Genomic DNA, 21952 nt, shown 5'->3' with positions numbered 1-21952 from the left:
TTCCAGTAAGGTGGTTTACTAATCTCTACATGTGCTTTTAGAAATGACTATCCTCTCATCAGAAAATTTAAAAGCAAATTTAAAGTATGTGTTATATCAAAATCTACTAGTTAATGTTGAAAAGACCTTATTTTACTTAATTTTAATATTTTAAGGTATTTTAAATCTTCTGTATAATGAGATTTTAACTCCTTTAAATTCAATTTTTATTCAATGTCATACTAGGTCCTGAGAAAACTCAAACACCATCTAAAAGTTACTACTGGATGACTGAGACTATTAAATTTTCTTTTGAGAAATATGTAAACATAGATAGTTTATCTGTTGCACTTCCTTTGCCTGCAAGTGACAGGAGCTCCCAACTCAAATGCCTTAAAAAACAAAGACATTTTTGTCCCAGAAAATAAGAAGTCTGAAAATAGGAGGATTCAGGTATAATTTCCTAAGTCTTTAACTTTCTTTCTGACTCTTGGCTCTGCCCTTCTATATACAGTGGCTTTATCATTATCAACATCCCCACAGAGTCATAGAATAGCTGTAAAGTTCTAGTCATTACATCTAGACGCCAATGTCCAAAGGAAGAAGAGAGGCTGTCTTTACTATTTAAGAGAAATAAAACCTTTCCTAGAAAGACCTAATCAAAGTTTCCTTTTCCTCTCCTGGGCCAGACTTGTGGCAGATTCCCATGATGAAAATGATCACTGGCCACTGCTATTCATTTTAAACAGCTAGTATATAGGAAGTTGAGTTCTGTGCCTCCCAAAATGTGTTCAAATCCTAAACTTTGGTAACTGTGAATGTGACCTTGTGTGCAAATAGGGTCTTGGCAGATGTAATTAAGTTAAGGATCTTGAAATGATATCCTGCGTGGGTCCTAAATCCAATGACTAGTGTCCTTATATGAGGAAGGAGGGGGAGAGCAAAGACACAGAGAAGCTGACTGAAGATTGAGGCAGAGCTTGGAGTTATGCAGTTATAAGCCAGAAACACCAAGGATTGCCAGCAACTACCAAAAGCTAGGAGAGAGACAATGGAATGGAACCAATCCTGCTGACATCTTGATTTGGACTTCGGGCCTCCTGAACTGTCAGAGAATAAATTTCTGTTACTCTAAGTCACCCAGTGTGTGCTACTTTGTTCCAGCAGCCCTCGAAAAATGATACACAGGGTATACTCTCTGGGGCTGAACTAGCCTTTCTGAAGCACAGAACAACATGGGAGAGAGCAGATGAATGAATAAAAGCTGGTAAAGTAGGAGGTGGGCAACGAAGGATGTCTGCTATAGACACTTTCCTGTTTTTCAAACCTTAACCACTAATAAAATCTCCTTTTCTAAATAAACATTTTAGATTAGTTTTAGATTTACAGAAAAACTGTAAAATAGTGCTGAGAGTTGCCATATACCCCACACTGATTTCTCCTATTATTAAAATCTTACATTAGCATGATACATTTGTTACATTTAATGAGCCAATATCCATACGTTATTCTTAATGTCTATACTTTGTTCAAATTTCCTTAGTTTTTATTTAACATCTTTTGTCTGTTCTAGTATGTATAACATGCATAAAACCAATTGAAAATTCACCTATTTTTAATCTCTTTGTAAAATGAAGAAGCATAATTATAAAAATCATGAAATTTGTGTATTTACACATTTTTTATAAGGGAAACATGAGAAGAATGGGATTACAGAAAGACTGTATTGGCTACAAACAAACAAAAGGTGGGTTGATGAAAAAATAAGTTTTCATTTAAGAATAGCCCAAAGATAAGAGCCATATGGCCTAGTATATACAATGATACAAAAGAAAAATCCTTATCAGAGATGCAACTTTTCTTTTTTTTTATTTTTTTAACGTTTATTTATTATTGAGAGGCAGAGAGACACAGAGCATGAGCAGGGGAGGAGTAGAGAGAGGGGGAGACACAGAATCTGAAGTAGGCTCCAGGCTCAGAGCTGTCAACACAGAGCCCGATGCAGGGCTCAAACTCACAAACTTTGAGATCATGACCTGAACCAAAGTCAGTTGCCCAACCACTGAGCCACCCAGGCACCCCAGAGATGCAACTTTTCTAAATAAAAAATGTGAAAACACTTCTAGGGTGATGATGCTAGGGGCATGATGTGTTTGTCCCCTGATCCCAAATGAGCCAAATCTGACAATTATGTATCCAATGCCACCTTTTTTCCCATGCTGATATCATGCCCTCTTAAAGTTTAAGTTCCTTGCCCTCCACAGTCCTCCAACTGCCTGCTGGACGATTCCATGTGGAGGTCAACAATCTAAAAACTAAACTCATCTTTTTTTTTTCCCCCAAATCAAGTGGTTAGGGTAATACTTCTGTCAGTATGGGTAAGATTAAGCATTAGACCTCAAAGCCATTTTTCATTCCTTTTTTCCTGCATCCCACAACTGATTATATTATCAGAATGCTTATTTTAAGTCTCTCTGTTCCGCTGGATCCAGTTTGCAGTGTCTCAAGCACTTAGCCTCATCACCCCCGACAACCCTGTGCCTTCAGGCCATGAGCACCACCTGACCAGTGCTCCCTCGTCAGAGGTCTGTGTCAGCACCACAAGGCTCTTTCTCCTAAATTTCAATAATGCCAATCATTTCCCTTCCTTTCCGAAGCCCTAGGATGGGGTGGTAGCTGCTTCCTGTAGTCACTACCTCTTCATATCTTAAAGCAGCGTTTCTCAACCTGAGCAATACTTACATTTCAGGCTAGATATTTCTTTGGCATTGAGATTTGTTCTGTATATTTTAAGATGTGCAGCAGCATTTCTGACCTCTACCCCCTAGATGCCAATGACTCCTCCCAACAAGTTCCCCACAACCAAGAACATCTCCAGACATTGCCAAACCCCTTGGGAGATGGGCAAAATCACCCCGGATTGAGGACCATTATCATAGACTTCGTTTTTTACCCTTTTTGCTACCTAGTTAGTAATTTTATACCTAGTTAACACTTCTCTTCCGAAACGCTCTCCTTCAAGTAGGTGTAGTTTCTATCTTCTGCCTGCACCCTACAGTGTTCTCTAATAACATCTCCTGCCTGTGTCCTGTATTTTTATTTTCACCCTTGTCAGTTTGATCTAAGGCCCCATGATCCCACATCGTCAGCCCCTAAACCATTTCCTGCTTTCCACCTCTCCACTTTGCCATCTATCTTGACCTCCAAACACATTGCTCATCTAAGTTTCATCAAGCTTTCTTCAATTGCTGACATCCAACAGAAGAAAATCCAAACCTCTTTATCTTAGCCTTCTGAGGTCTCCAGGAATCAGAGAATTTGCCTGCATTCAAAAAATGTTATTTCAGCTCTGCACTGGGGGCAAGTTGATTATCTTTTCTGAGCCTCAGTTTTCTTCCCTATGAGAGAACTGCTTAGCTTGTTGAACTGTTGTAACATTGGATCTAATGTAAGTAAGGAAGCAGTAGAGGACACTAAATGGTAGATTTTATTGCTATATTATTGTTTTTGTCATTATTTATGTAAAAAGCTAAGTGCACAATAGGGCTTCAATTTTATTCCCTGTGACAGAGATTGCAGTTACTCTTTTCTAATATACTGACACTTTTTAGCTGTGCACACGGCCACCAAACTAAAGACTACACGTCCTAGCCTCTCTTCCAGTAAGATGTGACCATCTTACTAGGTTCTAGCCAATTGGATGAGAATAGAAACACTATACATGATTTTAACAAGAAGGAGCTTGACTACCTCTTTCTTCTTCCTGCTGACTAAAGTGTGTCCGTGATGACTTGAGCAGGAGCATCCATCTTGAACCACGAGATGAGATTGGCATTGAGGATGGCAGATCAACAAGATAAAAAAGAAGAAAAGCTTATGTCCCTCAAGATTGTAGCACCACAACAGAAGCCTGGGACCATCTGGCCAGACTCTTAAGTAAGACATAAGTAAACGGCGATTTTATCTATGTCATTATTGTTTTAGAGTTTCTTCATTACAGCAGCCAAAACTTTATCTTAACTAGTACATCATTTCCTTTATGATATATACCTCCCATAATTTAGCCTCAACTTGTCATTTCCTTAAAATTCCTTTGTGATTTGGTTTGATGGATTTGAATGCTGAGAAAAAATTATCCGGGAACCCTCATCCAGGAACAAGATGATTCTCTCCACAGTGGCTATGACAGATATTCCCCCTGAGGTTTTAGTTCTCTATATCTTAATTACAAATGGCTTCTCTGATATCTATCTCTCTTTTTTCTTTTCTCTTCTCCTTAGAATAGTGACTTTTTAGGCTCCAAAATTGCTGAGATAGGAACGTTAACATATTTGAACTTTACTTATGTCAACATCACACAGAAAATAAAGTTGCCAGGTGAGTGTCTAGAAAATAAAGATGGCAGCCACGTGTCAGAACCTATGGCAGGAGAGACCTAGGCAACCTGAAGAAAATAATCCAAGGTTGAAAAACCAGCCTGACCCATGAAAAATGAAGACTACAATGTATGAGGGTAAAGTAGAGTTAAATTCACTGCAGAAAGCTGCAAACTATCACTATACGTGAGAATTTCTACGGAAGGGCAATGCTTTTGTATTTGGGCAATGAAATTCCCTCTGGGTCCTCCCCATTCATCTAATTTAATAAGCATTCATTAATCATGAATGGGTATCTTTGTGGACAGAGTTAAAGCAAAATGCCAAGTTTTCGTCAAAACCATCTCTGCAGATTTTTTCTTTCTTGCTGAACTCGCCTAGAGTCAGCAAAAGAAGGCAAAATCACTTTCTTTGTGCTAGGACTCCAGAACTACAGTCATTGGTGCCCATTCACTAATGCCAACTCCAACTGCTGATTTAAGAAACACTTGACAAGTAGAATAACCCACCACATCAGTATATATTTAGCAAGAGTAAATCCTGCAATTCAAACTACATATAGTCATGACACAATCCAACTTTCTGGCAATTGGCACTTCCAGCATGAAAAAAAAGACAAAATTCAGAGCAAATAAAGACAACCCTTTAGTGCCCTTCTAATAGATTCTTCCTTCTTTGCAAATGACAACCCAAGTCCCACAAAGATCTCAGAACTTGTGTCGGGTGCTGTAAGCTGGGAGAAGGCAGAGCCTACATTGCAACGCAGAGCTCTGCCCACAACAGGGCCCCTACATCTATCTAGTCTCCATTGCTTCTCATTCAAGAGCAAGAATGAAATCTAATGAGTCAAAATGAGTTGGAATCTTTCAAATTAGTCTTTCAAATTTTTTTGGCAATTGAAAACAAGAAACATAACTTCCTCATACTGCATGGTGGAGGAAAGCCATACTTTTCAGAAAAAAAGAGCTTTGGAATGGGAGCCAGTCAGTCCCAATTCCAGGCAGGACTCTGATAATAACTTTCAGAGATGACTTAGATGAATTCAGATAATGTAAAATGAAGGGATTGAGTAATATTCTTAAAGGCCCCTTGCATGCTCTGGTTCTTGGATTCTAGGACTCAGAGGAAGATCACTGAATGTCTTGACTTGGCTTAGCAGTTTGAAATTGAATTTATCCATCTTTCCCATCTTCTAATTTTTTCACAACTCAGTAATAAGATGCTGAAAGAAGTAGTGGAGAAATAAAAAGCCAATCCAATCAGCTGAATGAATTATGAATATTGCCCTCCACCTTAAATTCCCTGAACCAAAACAGAGGTTACAAACTATAAAATCTACTCCTGACACTCTAGCTCAAGGGAGCTAAGAAGGAACAACAAAGCCATCCTACCACTTGCTGTATTCATTGTTTCATACAGAAACATCAACTTCCCCGCCTCTGGATCTTTGCCAAATGCTCTCTTCATGTCTATCAACAAAAGCCCTGATATATTCTTCAAAACTCAACTTGAGCCCCAGCCCCTCCATGTAGCATCTGCCTACTCCTTTGCAATGACTGTCTTCTGGCCATCTGTTTGATCCTTAGCCACATGGCACTTGGTCTCAGTGAATGCCCTATCACAAACCTAGAACAAAGTCTGCTCTCTAAGGAAATGACTTGAACCTATTTTTATACCTCATGCACTAGCCTACACATAACAGGTGTCTAATAAATATTTGTTGTTGATCGTGATGACAGCAATGGTTCCCAAGGGTGACAAAAGTAGGAAATGATAGAAAGCAAGTTACTGAGTGGGTGGGTGAGGGTGCATTACATGAGAATAGGCATAATAGAGTTGTAAAAATTCACTAGAAACTGGATGAAGGAGGATGAAGAAAGAGGACATCAGGTTACTTAGTATTGATGCCAGTAAAATTGTTCACTCTCAATAAATGATATTTTTTACTTATCTATCATTGTAATGTATAATTTAGGAGAAATTGCTAAAATCTGGAATTATTCTTATTTATCCAAATTATCTTTACTTGCTCTAACTTGAGTTGCCCAGCTAGTCCAGAAAGTCTCTGTAGTTGTAAACATCCCAAAAATCTATCCACTTTTTTTTAAAGGAACTCAACTACTTTCCCAGGGTAATTTTTTTCCAACTAACCAAAGTGCAGCAACTTCCTATTGCTTGAGAGCATTTTGGCCTCGTAGTGCTAATCCTGATAGATCAAAGAATCATGTTGAAAGCTCTTAATAACAAGGATGAATCCCACTGCCAGAATTTCAGATATAGTCCTTCTCAGTGGGGCATGTGAATATGTGCTATTTTAAGTGTCCTAGGTAATTCTGATATATGACTTGTTTAAAAAAGACAAGACTATATCACACTGTTGCAGCCAATCAGGTTTTTTAGATTGCATATGTTCTTGTTTTGTGGCTTTCTTTCCCCTGCTTTTTGCCTTGCAGAAAAAAAAAAAAAAAAAAAACCCTCATTTAATTACCCAGCTATAAATGTTGGCTTGACTCACTCCTTACCACAAAACATTTCCCCTAGTTCCCTTTGTGGGTTTTTTCCTGTGGAGGTCTTGGTCACCACAAACTTGGAAGGATGTTACCTTACAATCTCACCCTCCTGTATTACATATTAGCCATGACATAAACTGAGCTGCAATACTTTTAAGGATATCTTACTGGTTACTCCTTTAACAACTTTCATGAGTCTCATATTCCCAAAAATATAACTTTCCATTTCAACTGGCTTGCAGAAATTAACACAAGCTAAATAAAAGCTATAACAATGGTTGACTACAACAACGGTTGTAAGATCTTTCTCTGATAACTCTGATATGATCCCAACTACAAAGACGCAATAGAGTAGTAAAGAGTAGTGATCTTGAACAAGCGACTTAACTCCTCAATCCTATATGTCTTCAACCAGAAAAAAAATCATTTTAACCCATCACAGAGAGTTGTCATGAGGATTTAATGAGATAATCCATGAAAAGTTGCTGGCATATAATAAACACTTAGTAAATATTATTTTTTAGTTTCATCTAGTAGAAATTTATTGATTTTGCTAATTTCAGGAAGAATTGGAACCCTAATGTTTGTAGTATTTGCTATATTAAGCATTTTCCCTAAATCAAGCTTGGTAGACTTTTGCATGTGAACTGTAACTATTTCTGTGATTTATAATTTGCATATCCTTTAAAATTTCATGATTTAATTTGTTTAGTACCTTCCATATTCATGGAGAAGTAAATTTCAATTTCTTACTATTTGTAAGCTCTTTTCCCCTAGTAATGCAATTCACTCAAAGCTTTAAAGGTAAAAAATAAAAATAAAAAAATAAAAAAATTAGCATTTCTTAAGTAATTTGATCAAAGACTTCACCCAACTGATTTGAAACAACATGTAATCAAAATTTAGAATAGTCCATTACAAAAAGTTTCAATGTGATTATAGGGCACTAAAGTTGATATGCAAAAAGATTCTTCAAAGTTGTAAACATTCCTAAAATCCAATTTGTAGACAGCCAAGAGAAAAAGCATGTATTACCACATTGAAGTATTTTTTTCTGTTCTTAAATGCAACATAAGTTTACTCTGTATATCAGTTATCCTAACCTGCATATACAAAATATTTACAAATTTTGAAAGTTATAATTTCTGTATCAATTGGGAAAATATCACCACTGGTAGAACATCAGCTTGTTTGGACATAATTATGACTTATATGCACAGCCAACCCAAGTAATTTTTGCTCTATAAGTCTAATTTAACAAGGCCATTTTGAGGATGATTCAATCCTCCACCAACATGTATAACTGTACTACTATTATGGCAAGAAACAATCTCACCAGTATGTCTGAATTTTTAACTGAATCTATAGCACTTAGAAAATTGTCAAGTGTTTCATATTCAACAAAATTAACTTTCAAACATTTACCATTATTCCATAAGTTGAATGGAAATAATCAAGCCATTATTGGAATTAGCTTAATTGATTTTCCTATTCGAAGCAGCTGATGACATTGATACAAAATTTATACCATTTAATATTTGCAAAATTCTTCTGCTAATAAAATCAATGCAGTAATAACTCTTCTTGCTTCACTTTCTGCACAAGATAATTTGAAATGAATGAGCTAAATTAACTCAGGAACAGCCATTTATTCTAAATGAAGGGGCAGAGTGATGATAAAAGCACTTTCTTCAGCTATACGTGCTAAATCATCTTTTTCACATGTAATCTCTTTAACATAATCAGTAGTTTCTGAAATAGCTCCTGGTGCTCCTTCAGATTTGTGTCTTTGGTTTCATACAGTTACTAACATCACTACAGCCCTCCTGGTGGACAGGAAATGTCAATAAGTGTTTTCTACGTTTCTCATTCATTATCAATTGTTTGAGAAATGGATATTTTCATTATTCTACACTTAAAATTCATTGGGACCAAATGGCTTTGTTGAAATATTTTTTTAAAGATTTTCTTTTTTGAGAGAGAGAGAGCAGGAGCCAGTGAGAGGGTCAGAAGGAGAGGGAGGAAGGGATGTAGGGAAGGAGGGAAGGGGAGAGGAGGAGAAAAGGAGAGAGGGAGGGAAGGGAGAGGGAGGGAGACAGAGAGAGGGAGGGAGAGAGAGAATCTGAAGCGGGTTCCACACTCAGCATAGAGCCTGACACAGAGCTGGTTCTCACGACCGTGGGATCACGATCTGAGCCAAAATCAAGAGTTGGAAGCTCAACTGACTGAGCCACACAGGTTCCCCCAAAATATTTTTTTAAATTTTTTTTAACGTTTATTTATTTTTGAGACAGAGAGAGACAGAGCATGAACAGGGGAGGGGCAGAGAGAGAGGGAGACACAGAATCTGAAGCAGGCTCCAGGCTCTGAGCTGTCAGCACAGAGCCCGACGCGGGGCTCGAACTCACTGACCGTGAGATCATGACCTAAGCCGAAGTCAGATGCTTAACCGACCAAGCCACCCAGGCGCCCCTCCCCCAAAATATTTTTAATAAAAGTGTTACAAAACCAATAGCACAATGGTAACATGAACCTATTTTTGGGATATCTTATTGGGCACTCCTTTGACAACTAAAGAGAAATGACATCTCCAGACTTACATGAGTCTAATCTCCCCTAAGTTAATTTTTATTTCACCTGGCTTCCAGAAAGAAACCAGTAAGAGCTGAAACAGTGAACAACTTGGCTTGTAAGAACTTTCTCTGATAACTCTGAAATAATTCTTACTACCTGGGTAAAACAAATACTTACGTTTAGATTTGAACCAGACAGTAAATGACAAAATCACTACGACAGAAATATAGTGACTCAGATTTGTCTCTATATGCACCATGACAGAACTGCTTGACTTGTACTTCCCCACGCATATTTCATTTACTCCTAATGTATAATTTACTGTTTCCCACTGGCCCTACATACTAGTGGCCTGAAAAGTTTGTGCACTTTGGGGCCTGGGCCACAGACCAAACAGCTGAAAAACCAAGCGGCCCGCAGGGACAACAGTATCAGAACTTCTTCTGACACAACTTAAGACCATTAGATCTACTCATGCCCTAGAAGGCTTATTTTTATCAGAGAGCATGCAACCTTCAAAAGGGAACTATTACTTACCTTGCTTCTGGAAAGGGTTGGGGAAAAGCATTTGGCTTTCATATTCCATCACAATTTAAAGAGGGAACTCTGTTCACTGAAAATGCATCTCATACACTACTAAATGAGACTGCAGTAGAACACCGTGGTTTATTTTTAATATGACATTAATGATATCACTTAGTTAAAAAATAAAATATTAGATACACGCTAAACCAGACAGGATGTCAAGACATAAGACATAAATCATGTCTGCCTTGGGGACACAAGGGTATATGGTAACCCAACCTTTTACATGTATATTTTGTCATAGCCACGTATGGTAGCATATGCCTAAAAAGGAAAATTGCCTATTTCCACATGCCAAGGAGGGAAACGAATCAGATTCAAACATCTGATTAGCTAGTTTAATATATAAACATCCACAGAATCAACCTGCCTTCCTTCTCTAATCTTTACCTGACTCAGGAACAAAGTTAATTTTTTTTAATGGGCATCATAAAATCCTAATTTTAAAAATACCATTTGATCTATGGTAGTCATTAAGAGAAACGGGATGAAACAATCAAGTTTCAGAGAGAGGTGTTTATGTATGCATGTCTCTATAGGGTTAACTTGACAGTTTTCCCAGTCTAAATTTTTTAAATTCCCACCAGTAAAAACCTTGGAAACTAACTCAGTTAGTTCACTCAATGCATTGTGAGAATAAAAGTTCCTTGTGTGAAATGTTGGTTCTACAGAAACCCCATCCCATAACAAGAAAAGTTCATAAAATAATAATATACTCATGCTAATTCTTGAGCCCACCAAAATAACTAGAAGAGTCTCTAGACTCATTATGATTCTTTGAGGAAAGAGTTGTTTTTTTAATAACCTATAGAAATATATTATTAGTCATTAAGAATAAACTACAGCAATATCCCATTAATCTGTCAATGTGATGCTCTAGATAAATAGTCAATGGTGATTTTTCTAGGTAAATAAAGATAACTGTCTCCAAATCTTTTTCACTTCATGGTATTATATTATGAAATATATATGCAAAACATAATTCAGTCTTCTCTTAATGGCACAAGATAGCCATTCTATTGAGTTTAGCAACACAGTTTGTTCCTAAAATAATGACCCAGATAATTTAGTGTCATCTTTTTTCTGTAAAGTTCTATCTTAGCTGGTACTAGTTTTTTCTTGTTGCCTGAGGTCCTGTCATTCCATTTTCTTTTTACAAATAACTGGTTAGGCTCTAGGGTTAGAGCTTTGTTATTCCTGTGAAGAGAACTATATGAGTTTTATAGCAGATGATCCATCCACTTTTTTAGCTTACTTACATTATGAATTCACAGCTTTGTCAGGAGTAAGGGGGACTGGGACTCAAACCCAAGTCAAGTAGACTCCAAGCTAGCTCCTTCCTTTAGGTCATGCTACTTTATCCAGCTGATTTCTCAATTCTCTGTCTTTTCTCTATCCCTCTTTGAAATCTTGTAGGCAAGATATCAAAGTTACAGGTCGAGATAAAATATTAAATTGCCATCAGGTTGAAAGCTATTATGATTACCAATGTATTTAATACTTTTGAAATCAGACTGCATTTTAAGTGAAAAAAGTCTTTCTTTCCACGTTGATCTTTCAGGGAGATTAGGGCCTTCTTGATTTCCTAATTAATTGAAATGCTGGCAGGAATAGTTTTGGTTTTGATTTTGGTTTTGGCTTTGGAGTATGGGGAGAATGGACTATTCTAAGATCCCCAGAGGCCCAAAAGGGCAACAGACAAAAATGCCACTTTGAAACATCCCTAAGCTGCTGTCCCATTAATAGCCACCCTGGAATGAACAACCAAGGCTCACATGGGCAAGTAGCATGAGCAGATGGTCTACCTGATGACAGAGGTGTGCCTGACACTTCCAGTGACAGATGGACATAATTAATGGCCATGACGGCAGCAGCCCAGGAGTTGGGTCAGGCCAGGTCACCGACACCCATGGACACTGCCTCTTGTTGGGCCAGGTTTTGAATCACTCTCTCCAGGGTGCCCTTCGATTTTACATATCGTGATCCCTAAAATAAAAGATTGCATCACCCTAAAATACTTTAGATTCTTGGTATGTATGCCAGACCAGACAAATCCAAAAGTAGAGTCAGCGTTCTGAAGCCTGCTAGAGACATTTTTTCCTGGAGAACATGCCTATTTTAATTGTGCACCATTTGTTTCCTTTCTGTAATAAATCTTCAGATGCTATTTCTGTACATTCTATTTGTAGAGGATATATTTCTCTTATATGGAACAATTTTACTTCAGTCAAGTAAGAAGTTATAACTGTGAGTTCTAGTTAAACAAATAAAAATATAAGCCTTAAAAATTTTATGCATCAGTATTTGAGTTGCAATAGCTGGAATTCTTCAGTTGAGCAGCCTCCCTAAATCATACACAGAACTCAGAACTCTAAAAGGAACCATTTAAATACCATCTCCTATTTGTATATCCTTTGAAGTTCTGAAATACTTTGATAATCATTTAATACTTAATTGATACTCTATGGAAAGAAGTACATTCTAGAAAAAGAAGAAAAGTAAACAAGCCTCAAAGAAGTTAGGCAACATATCAGTTTCTGTGACTGTCAGGAACTAGAGTTCCTCTACCTGTAACACTAATGTTTTTGCTCTACACTACTAGGCAGTTTCACGCAAATTAGGGCAGTCTGTCACAAACAGGAGACAGTAAAGCTCTAGTGAAGTTTTATCAAGATGGATTCTGTGGAAACTGAGAGGCCTTAGAAATAGACTAAGTATCAGACATGTAAGGTCAAATTAAAGGCACTATAAGTCCCACCATGAATTCTTATTTTTTCCTTAGAAACAAGATTTCTCCAACTCAGCTGCACTGATTTTTGTAAGTTTCATGAATACAACCTGATTCAATGCACCCTTCATCATTTATAATGCAAATACTTCCAAGAGTTCCAGTAGTCATAAAAGTAGCAGAATGAATTAGCATTATTAGACACTGGTTAACAAGTCACCTAGGGAGACCCAAAAAGAATAGGAAAGAGAAAGGGTAGGTAAGAGAAGAGCACAGATTGGTTGGGTGAACAACCAATAATGCCACGTAATGATAGTGGTAGAGTGTCTCTCTACGTAACCAGAAAGTCCAAGAAGGGCATTAATGCGTCCACAGGAAACTCTAAAAGGAGAGGAACTAAAGGGAAATCATTAAGGGAAAGCAAACCTCTACCTATGTCAATGACATGGTCTGGGCTTTGGCCTATATAATGAAAGCAGGATGTTAACACATATTAATTAGAGGAGACCTATATCACAGTAAGTTTTACCAAGAAAGATATCTAATACCTCCTAAAGCTATTTTCTTTCCTTTCCCAATATGTATCACTTATCTGATTATTTTGGAGAATAACATTAAATTGTGCTGTGCTGTTTTAAGTAAAATGTGAATATTAGTTAAACAACAAGCTGTTGGCTAATGCCAAACCAAACATACCATAGTCAGAATTGTGATTCCTCTATAGCCACAAATGCTAAAAATAAAAATGTGATATTATACCTAGGAATACTCTGAGTGCATGCTTCTTTAAAATGTATTTTTTCAATCCATTGGGGATCAAAGTCACCTAGAAGACATCCATACTCTGAAATGCATTCTATTACATGAGCTAATGGAGTGTGTACTGAGAGACCACCGACCTTTGGGAAAAGTACAACTTTTATACTCCTTATAAGGACTTGAAAAAAACCTATCCCACCTTTCACCTGCTTCTCTTTCCAGCACCAGCTGTCCACTTTCTACAGGCTAGCCACTTGACTTCTTGCAATTCCTTGAACTAGTAATGTTTTCCATATGCTGAAAGAGACCTCTTTCTTCTTCTCATTCTTTCCTTGCTCAACTCATAACCATCCTCAGTTCTCAGCTTGGTTATCATGTGTTCAGAGAAGCCTCACTGACATCCAACAATAGGTCCCTTGTGTAGCTCAGTGTTCTCAGAGCAAAACGCTCATCCGTTTGCTTTTTTTAAAATTTATTTTAAGAGGGACAGAGAGAGTGCAAGCAGGGGAAGAGCAGAGAGAGAGAGGGAGATAAAGAGAGAGAGGGAATCTCAAGCAGGGTCTGTGCCGCCAGCAGAGCCAGATGCAGAGCTCGAACCCATGAACTGTGAGATCATGACCTGAGCAGAAGCCATGAGTCACACACTCAACCGACTGAGCTACCCAGGCACCCCAACACTCATCTGTTTCATTGTAATGTTGGCACAGGTTTTCTTGACTAGACTGTAAGGTAGACAAAGGCAAGGACTAACTCTGCTTTGTTTCCCACTGTAGGTCCCCATAATCAGCACAGCTCTTAGCAGTTGCTTAGCATGTCAAAAATTACTTATTGAATAATTTCTTCCTTGATTCAAAATATATTTACTGAGCACCTACTAGGTGTTAGACATCCTTTGAAGAGCATCATTATAGGGGTGCCTGGCTGGCTTAGTCAGAAGAGTGTGGGGCTTTTGATGTTGGGATTGTGAGTTTGAGTCCCATGTTGGGTGTAGAGATTAAATAAACTAAAAAAGATTTTTTAAATAAAAATAAGAAAAAGGGCATCATGATAATAAAGTAGTTCATGACACCTGTCCTCATAAAACTTAAATACTAGCAAGGACAGCATATAATGAACACAATAAAGAACTACAAAAAATGTTAGAAGGTGGGGGGTTCTATGGAGGGAAAATAATAGGCGGGGTAAAGGGGAAATAGGTGTGCCTGAAGGAAAAAAATTTATAATTTTAAATAAGATGACCCGGGTGGGCTCCATTGAAAAGGTGGCCATTTGAACAGACTTGACAAGGTGGTGAGGGAGTAAATTATACAGATAACTGGACATTGCAGACAAAATAAATGGACTGCTTTCCCTGGGATAACTTATGCTACCACATTTCCTCCCCGTACTGCCTCCCCACTATTACAATCTGTACAGTACAGGCACACAACCTGGCCTTTTTGCTACTCCATTTGACTGCCAAAAGGAAAAAGATAGGCCCAGCTCAGCTGAGGCATACCATTTTTCCTCTCCCCTATAAGCTGAGATTCTTTGAACTAGAGGAAAAGCTTTGGGAATCTTAAAACACTCTTCTTTCAGAGTCCTTTATTTATTAGCATGCTAATTTAAACATATTGTTTCTTTGATAAAATGTTACTAGTTTTGATTAAAATAATTTTAATCACTTTAAATCTCTATAAGAAAATCTTACATAGTCTAGGAGAACCAATAGGTCTCTGGGATCAAACCTGACAATATAACAGAGTACATGGTTGGAACATAGAATATGGACTAGATATCATGGGGCAGGCAAGTTACAACTAGAACATTCTGATTACCAGACCAATGAGTTAAAATTTACTTGTTAGGACATGAGGAAAGACTGACATTTTTAGAGCAGCAAAGAATACAACTTTTGTGTTGTTTTATTCAAGTAAGACTACAATTCTTCAGGATGGCTCAAATGGGTAGAAAATGGAGAAAAACAGAAACAATAGGCAGGGTAAAGTGGGAATAGGTGTGATGTAATCTTGGTAGCAAATAGTTGAAGCATGGGTTAAGGAGGGACTAAGCCAGGGTAGAGAGAATACAAGTAAAAATAAAGGCATGAATGACAGAAGAAAAACTACCAGGATTTGATGATTTAGATGAATAAGATGAAATTGTCAAAGATGGTACTGAAGTTTCAAGCTAAAGTCACTCAAAGAAAGATTTTTTTTTTCACAGCTGCATTTCAAAGCAAATACTGGTTGGAGAGAAGGAAAAGAAACTGATGAGTTTATATTTACATATGCTTAAGTTAAAATCCAAATGAGAAACCCAAATATATATTTCTAGAAGCCAGACACAAACACGGATTAGGAGCATAGTAGAAAATTGTGGGGTTGAGAAAAAGATATAGGGGTTACTTGCACAAAAGCAAAAGTTGAATCATGGAAGCAGATGAAACAAATAGAAGAAAGAAAGTAGAAAACAGCAGAATTGGATGCGACAAAGAAGCTTGGAGCATATCCATATTTAAATAACAGAAAGAAGAGGTGACAATGATTCAAAGATAGAATGGGCAACAGATATGGGAGTAGAATCAAGAGGGCTCTGTGCCAGGGAAGCCAAGAGAGGAGAGTTTGAAGAAAGACAGAAGGTGGTTTAAGAGGGTACAGTTTGGGAAGTGGAAAGTCAGAGTAATGTTTACAAAGAGTAGTTTCAGTGGAGTTATGTGGCAGATGCTGAGATTCCAGAGAGTCAGGAAGCGAATGGAAGATGCTAAGGGACAACTTCCTTCTCCAGAAGGCCAAGAGTCAAAGGGGCAAAAATAAGTGTTCACTCAAAGGGTTAGAGATTCATAGAAAAGTTTCTGTGGTTGTTTCTAGATGGGAAAAAGGAAAGTATGTTTATGGGGGGGGGGGGGGAAGGGAAATAAGGAAGCAATTGAAGAAACAGAAGAGATATCAAGTACTAGAGAGAAACAGATTCTTCAAGCAAGAGCTGCTAGCTTTGATTTCTATCCTCTAACTCATAGAGGAAAGGAGGGAAGGAAAACGGAAGGAATGAGAACACAGACAAAACACGAGAGGAAGAGTTTAAGATAATTTATGTTGAAGTAAAAAGATGAAACCAACCAAAAAATCATATTGAATGCTTACTTTGCTGTGTTACATGGGGAATACAGACTTATTTAAAAGACAGTCTCTCTCCTTAATGGAACTTGGGTAATGGGTATAATAAAGAGGACATACAGTGGATGTTTATTCCAATACAAAGGGCAAAGTTGGAACTTAGGTCAACGAATGATGAGCTAACTCGAATGAATGACGAATAACAATGAATGAATGAGAGCTAACTACGGACTATATGTGAAACCTGGACATCTCAAAGTTCAAGATGGTGACACCACGTTTAGAGGTTTTTCCATTTCTGTTTCAATAGATGGCCACCATTAGAACCATATTTCTAGCCTGATGTTCAGGAAACAGACAAGAAAGAGGGGCCTTCCTAAAAGCCTCTCTTTTTTTCATAAATTAGTATCTCTATTTGAAGTAGACTTTGGAAAACTAAAAGAGCTTTGAAAAGAAGTGTAAATGATGTGTCAAAATTACATTTACAGCACTTAGCAAACTTTAGCATTTCTTACCATTAATGTGGTGCCATAAGAATAAATCTATCTTGCTATCAAAACCATGGCCTAGCTCAAGAGAAGAGTAACTCTATCTGGAATATTATTTGCTAATTTTGTAAAGTTACTTAGTAATTGTCCTTGATGGAGGCCTCAAATGGAAAATGGAGACATCTATTTATCATAAGCTATTATGGTCAACAATGAGGAAATGATAATGTTCGTACAAATTTAAAACACAGTTTTTCCTTTAATTTTAGCAAAATCATTTTGCTTTAATGACTACAGAAACTATAAAATATTTACAATCATCAAGACAAACAATATTATCAATTTACTTTTACCAATAAAAATTAAGCAGTAAACTCTATTAGGTGATCAATTTAAAATGTAACCAGAAGAAAATGATCATTTAAAACAAGAATGAAGGGAAGGAGTATTAAATAAATACTGACAAAGGAAAAGGAAAAAAGTATTTTAATTGAATACCTCAGCATTTTTTGAAGTAAATATTTTCATTTTTCTCCATGAACATGACATTTTATTAAGTTGAGATACCTTTAACAATTAAATTTTACCAAACTACTTTCTCCTGAAGTCTCTGCATTACTACATATTTGAATATCCAGATCGTTTAGCAAATTTCCTGTTTGCTTTCATTGCCAATGATTAAAATAGTCTTTGAAGAGACATATGAGCAGTTATTTGGAATTGTGACACAAAGAAACAGAAAAAGTACACAAGTATCCTAAATGGAATATTATGCACAGATGGCCACAATCTACCCAGCAGGAGAAATCTGGAGAGAAGATATACCATAATGCTACTCCATTCCCACCCAGTGAAGATAAAATCCCTTAGCCAACAGCCACTCTGGCTCTATCAACAGGAATGTAAATTGAAGTGTTAATGATCCAAATACAGGGAATTTCCTGGAGATTAAGGGCAGTCTGGAGAAAGTGAATGATCTTAGGGTTCTTAACCCCATCTGGTCTTTCATCTCCAGAAAATATTCTACCGCAAGTTTTTCTTCTCCAGTTATTGCACTAAGAAAGACACATTAACCAACAAACTGCCCCTAAGACAATGTCATAAGTCATGGTTCACCCAGTGTGGTCCCAGGACTGGCAGCATCAGTACCAGCTGGAGCGTTATTGAAAGACAAATTCTTGAGCCCTTCCCTAGACCTACTAATCAGATACTCTGGGAATGGGACCCAGCAATCTGTGGTTTAACAAGCCCTCCAGGTGGTTCTAATGCATTCCACAATTTGAAATCCACTGTGCTAGGTAAATTACTATCTTATACACACATGGTAAATCGTCCTGACATAGAGTTCTGGAAACCCATGAATGTAAGAAGTACTTTTAGGAAGCAGCCATTTTACAATGACTTTTAAACCAGTCATACCACTGAGGGACCAGTTACATGAAAAATGTTAAGAACACAGACAGAGGGACAAGAAGGGAAAGAGGACCAGAGAAGGGGAACAGAAAACGGGACAGGAGGCTGGGGAGGGAGACAGTGAGCTGGTGACCTTGATCAATGTCTAATTACCCACAGGGGCAGGTGCCAAATCATGCATGGTAGTCCCAGGACCAAAATGGTCAAACAGTAATAGATATTCAAAAATTTCTTCAAAGTATTAATACAGCAGGTAATTCTTGTTTGTGTTCACAATGGGAAATAATTTAGCATATGCATAAATCATGTTTTAGTGTATATTTTGGTTACAGAGGTTGTTAGCTTTCCTCAATTGCTTTTGCTTTATGGTATCCCTCAGTAAATAAGGGTCTGTTTCTATGTAATATACTTGAAATTTGCCTTATATGGCACATGAACATCAGATTCAGCACACCTGCAGCCATAATCACACAAACACCATTCTTTAAAAAAGAATGGTATGTTTTATTCACGATACCGGGATAAAGTGGTGAGAGAAGCAAGAATTATTGCAGGATTTATGATCCCTACCCTTCTTGGTCAGTTAGAAGGGGGGACACGGTGGCAGCAGCAGGCACCCACCGTGGTTAAAGAACAAAGCATCAGTTGTCAGTAACAGGACTACTAAAGGAAGGAAAACATAGGACAAAATATCTTGCCTCCTACAGGGCCTTCTTGCCACATCCCTCCCAGCCAGCTCCAATATCTACCTCATCTTCTTTTGTCCTAGTTTATGGCGGTCTTTCCCACAGGGCCACAGAGAAGGGGCTAAACCAAACCTAGCTCTCCAAGTTGCTGACCAGTTCAGGATTGATAGTTTAGACACACCCCAGACTCTCTGAAACACAAGGAAAGCAAAACAAGAGAAGAGTGAGTGCTGGGACTCCTGGAGGCCATGGAGAAACTTCCTCTCCTTAATCCCCCCACCCCATGCTTGTTATCACCACTTTTATGAAGCTGTAGGTCTAAGCCAATGAGCATTCGTTATGAACATTCTTCAGAACTGTCCCTGATGGCCACCTCTGACCTGTTCATTAACTACCAAGCCAGTTCCTGATTACAGTTTGTCAGAAATGTTTATTATCTTCTTGTTTGGAAGAGACAGGAAAGCTTAAGAATGTTCCAGCCTTGACATGAGGCTCTACATCTGCAATAAAGCTTAAAATAGTATATAAATGGCAGAATAATTTCCTGGCACAGTTCAACTGACAATTAATTTGAGAAGACCCCCAGATAGATTAAGAGATATGCATCTTCTTTTAAATACTGTCATCTGAGAAGTTATATAACTAAATAACTTTTTATCTATAATAAATGGTTATTAGAGCTTGCTAATAATTGTTTTCTAATGGCACTGGAAGTTTATGTTTGTCCCATGGAGCCATGACAACAATCACTTGTTTTGTAAAGAAGGGATTTAAGGGTAGACATTTCAGTTCTAACCACAAATTTAAATTCTGAAGTTGTTACAATTAGCAAAGTTAGCAGCATTTTTGAAATGAAAAGAAAAATCAATCTCTACATAGCCAAAAATTACAGAAGGGTCTCAAGGGAAAAAAAGAGTTAGAGGAGCATCAACTTGTTCCATTTAGGCGTTTTCTCCCTTTTTAAATGATTTCTTGCAAACCATGTTTCAAATTTCACTACTACACAGAACAAAAAAAGGGGTGTTAAAAAATTTACTGTAAACAAACAAAGTAACTCTTGCCACAAGATCCAAAACTCTTATACAGGTGTCTTCCACTTTAAGAAGGTTCTTGTGACATCACTTTGCTTTTACAAAAGACCTGTATTAGTAATGGGCTTTGCTAACCAAAACGAATCCAAAGAGGATTTTTGCTTTTAGGAAAAGCTATTACCATACTAATGTATGCCTTCTGTAATAGTGAAGTGGTAATGCAAACTTACAGAAAGCAGTGGATACCCTTCATTCTGTGCCATTTCAGTTTATGAAAGGCCTCAGGAAAGCTATACTTTTGGATAGTGGGGGAAACCTGCATTTCAGATTTCAGAAAAATGTGACAATGCTAATAACCTTGTAGTTCAGTCTTATAACCTCGCTTCTCAAACTTCGGTGTGAATAGGAATCACCAATTAAAGCACAGCTTGCTGGGCTCAGCCCCAGAGATCCTGACTAATTACACCCGGATGGGCCTTGAGTATTTCTACTTTTAATAAGCTCGCAGGTGAAATGGACACTACCAGTGTGCGGACCGGACCGCCTTCTGGGTGGCACTGGATATATCGCCTGATCACTAGGCATTCTGAGAAGAAAAGCTGGGTTGAAGTTACACTGCCAGGAGCATCTGTATCTTTCTCCTTGACATAATTGTGGCTTTGAAATAGTGACTGTGCAAGTGAGTTCAAAGTCATTGATGCTTCGCTCACTCTTCCGCTAGTAGTTGATCACCAAGCCAATGAAAATGACATATCAGGAGCAACAATGAGGTAGGTATACATTTCAAGAGGTCTATTCTAGGTCAGTGAACACTTAACTCTAAGGAACCCAAGAAAACATGCTGACAACTGACAGATACCTTTAATATAACACAGAAGTCTGACAGGAACAGCCTTCCATCACTGAAAGTCATATACCCGCTTACTCCATGTCCCCAGATCCTGCCACTCCCAACTCAACCCCTTTAGAAGAAAAGCAGAGCTCTCACTATTGACTGAGCCGTGTCTACAAAATCTTGGTTTCCTGGTGGCATTTTGCACACACAAAAAGGAAACACATAGAATGTGCAAATAAAAATAGTGAGGTATGTTAAATTCTTTGAATTGAAGTTATCACCTAGCAGTTTACTGCAGCCCTGGAACCAAAGAGAATACATGTGTCCCTGGCATATTAATACCTGATGAACTGACTAAATTACGTATATGTTATGGTACCATTGGAGATTTTTCAGCGAGAATTGGTGATTCAACTTCACTTTTAAAAGGTATTAGTTGTTGTGGGGGTGGGGGTCAGAAAGTCTAAAGGAAATCTCTGCACCTCAATTTTTGCTGTGAATCTAAAACTGCTCTAAAAATAGTCTACTAATAAAACCTTTCAAAGGTATTAAATACAAAAGTGAATAATGTCATGACTTCTTTTTCTAGGTGGGTTACAAATCACAACAACCATCCTTTGCTTGTGCAAAGTAGTTTGAAACCCACATCTTACTCATAATGTGTACAATGTTAAAACACTAATGGAGGGGGAAACTTGGCTATGGGACTTATTTCACTGATTTAAGCCTACTCCCACATATTCTCTCTAAATTGTGAGTACTTGAGACCAAAGACTGTTTCAGGAATTCCCAGGTTACAGCAGAATGCTAGTCTGGACTTTCAGTAAGTATTACTTGACAGAAAGAATTATTTTAAAAAATATATGCTTGTACCCAGCACCACCTGGTAATAA

General features: G+C 37.7%; 1 protein-coding gene and 1 long non-coding RNA gene across 9 annotated transcripts in view; one reads left to right on the top strand and one right to left on the bottom strand.

The window, feature by feature from the left end:
- The window catches only part of ADAMTSL1 (ADAMTS like 1), an 881240-nt gene that overhangs the window by 758789 nt on the left and 100499 nt on the right, over positions 1 to 21952 (bottom strand). The gene's annotated exons all lie outside the window — the stretch shown is intronic.
- The window catches only part of LOC132663463 (uncharacterized), an 80449-nt gene that overhangs the window by 40698 nt on the left and 17799 nt on the right, over positions 1 to 21952 (top strand). For 3 of the 4 annotated variants that reach the window (XR_009603058.2, XR_009603057.2, XR_009603060.2), the window contains 2 exons: positions 1669 to 1726; positions 3756 to 3915. This is a non-coding gene — a long non-coding RNA (uncharacterized LOC132663463). Of the gene's footprint in view, positions 1 to 225; positions 312 to 1668; positions 1727 to 3755; positions 3916 to 21952 lie in introns of those variants that run through there. The other variant, XR_009603059.3, reaches the window with a different exon arrangement.

This window comes from Panthera onca, chromosome D4 (genome assembly GCF_046562875.1).
Source record: "Panthera onca isolate mPanOnc1 chromosome D4, mPanOnc1 haplotype 2, whole genome shotgun sequence".
Classification (NCBI taxonomy): Eukaryota; Metazoa; Chordata; class Mammalia; order Carnivora; family Felidae; genus Panthera; species Panthera onca.
This window is presented reverse-complemented; position numbering and strand designations above follow the sequence as displayed.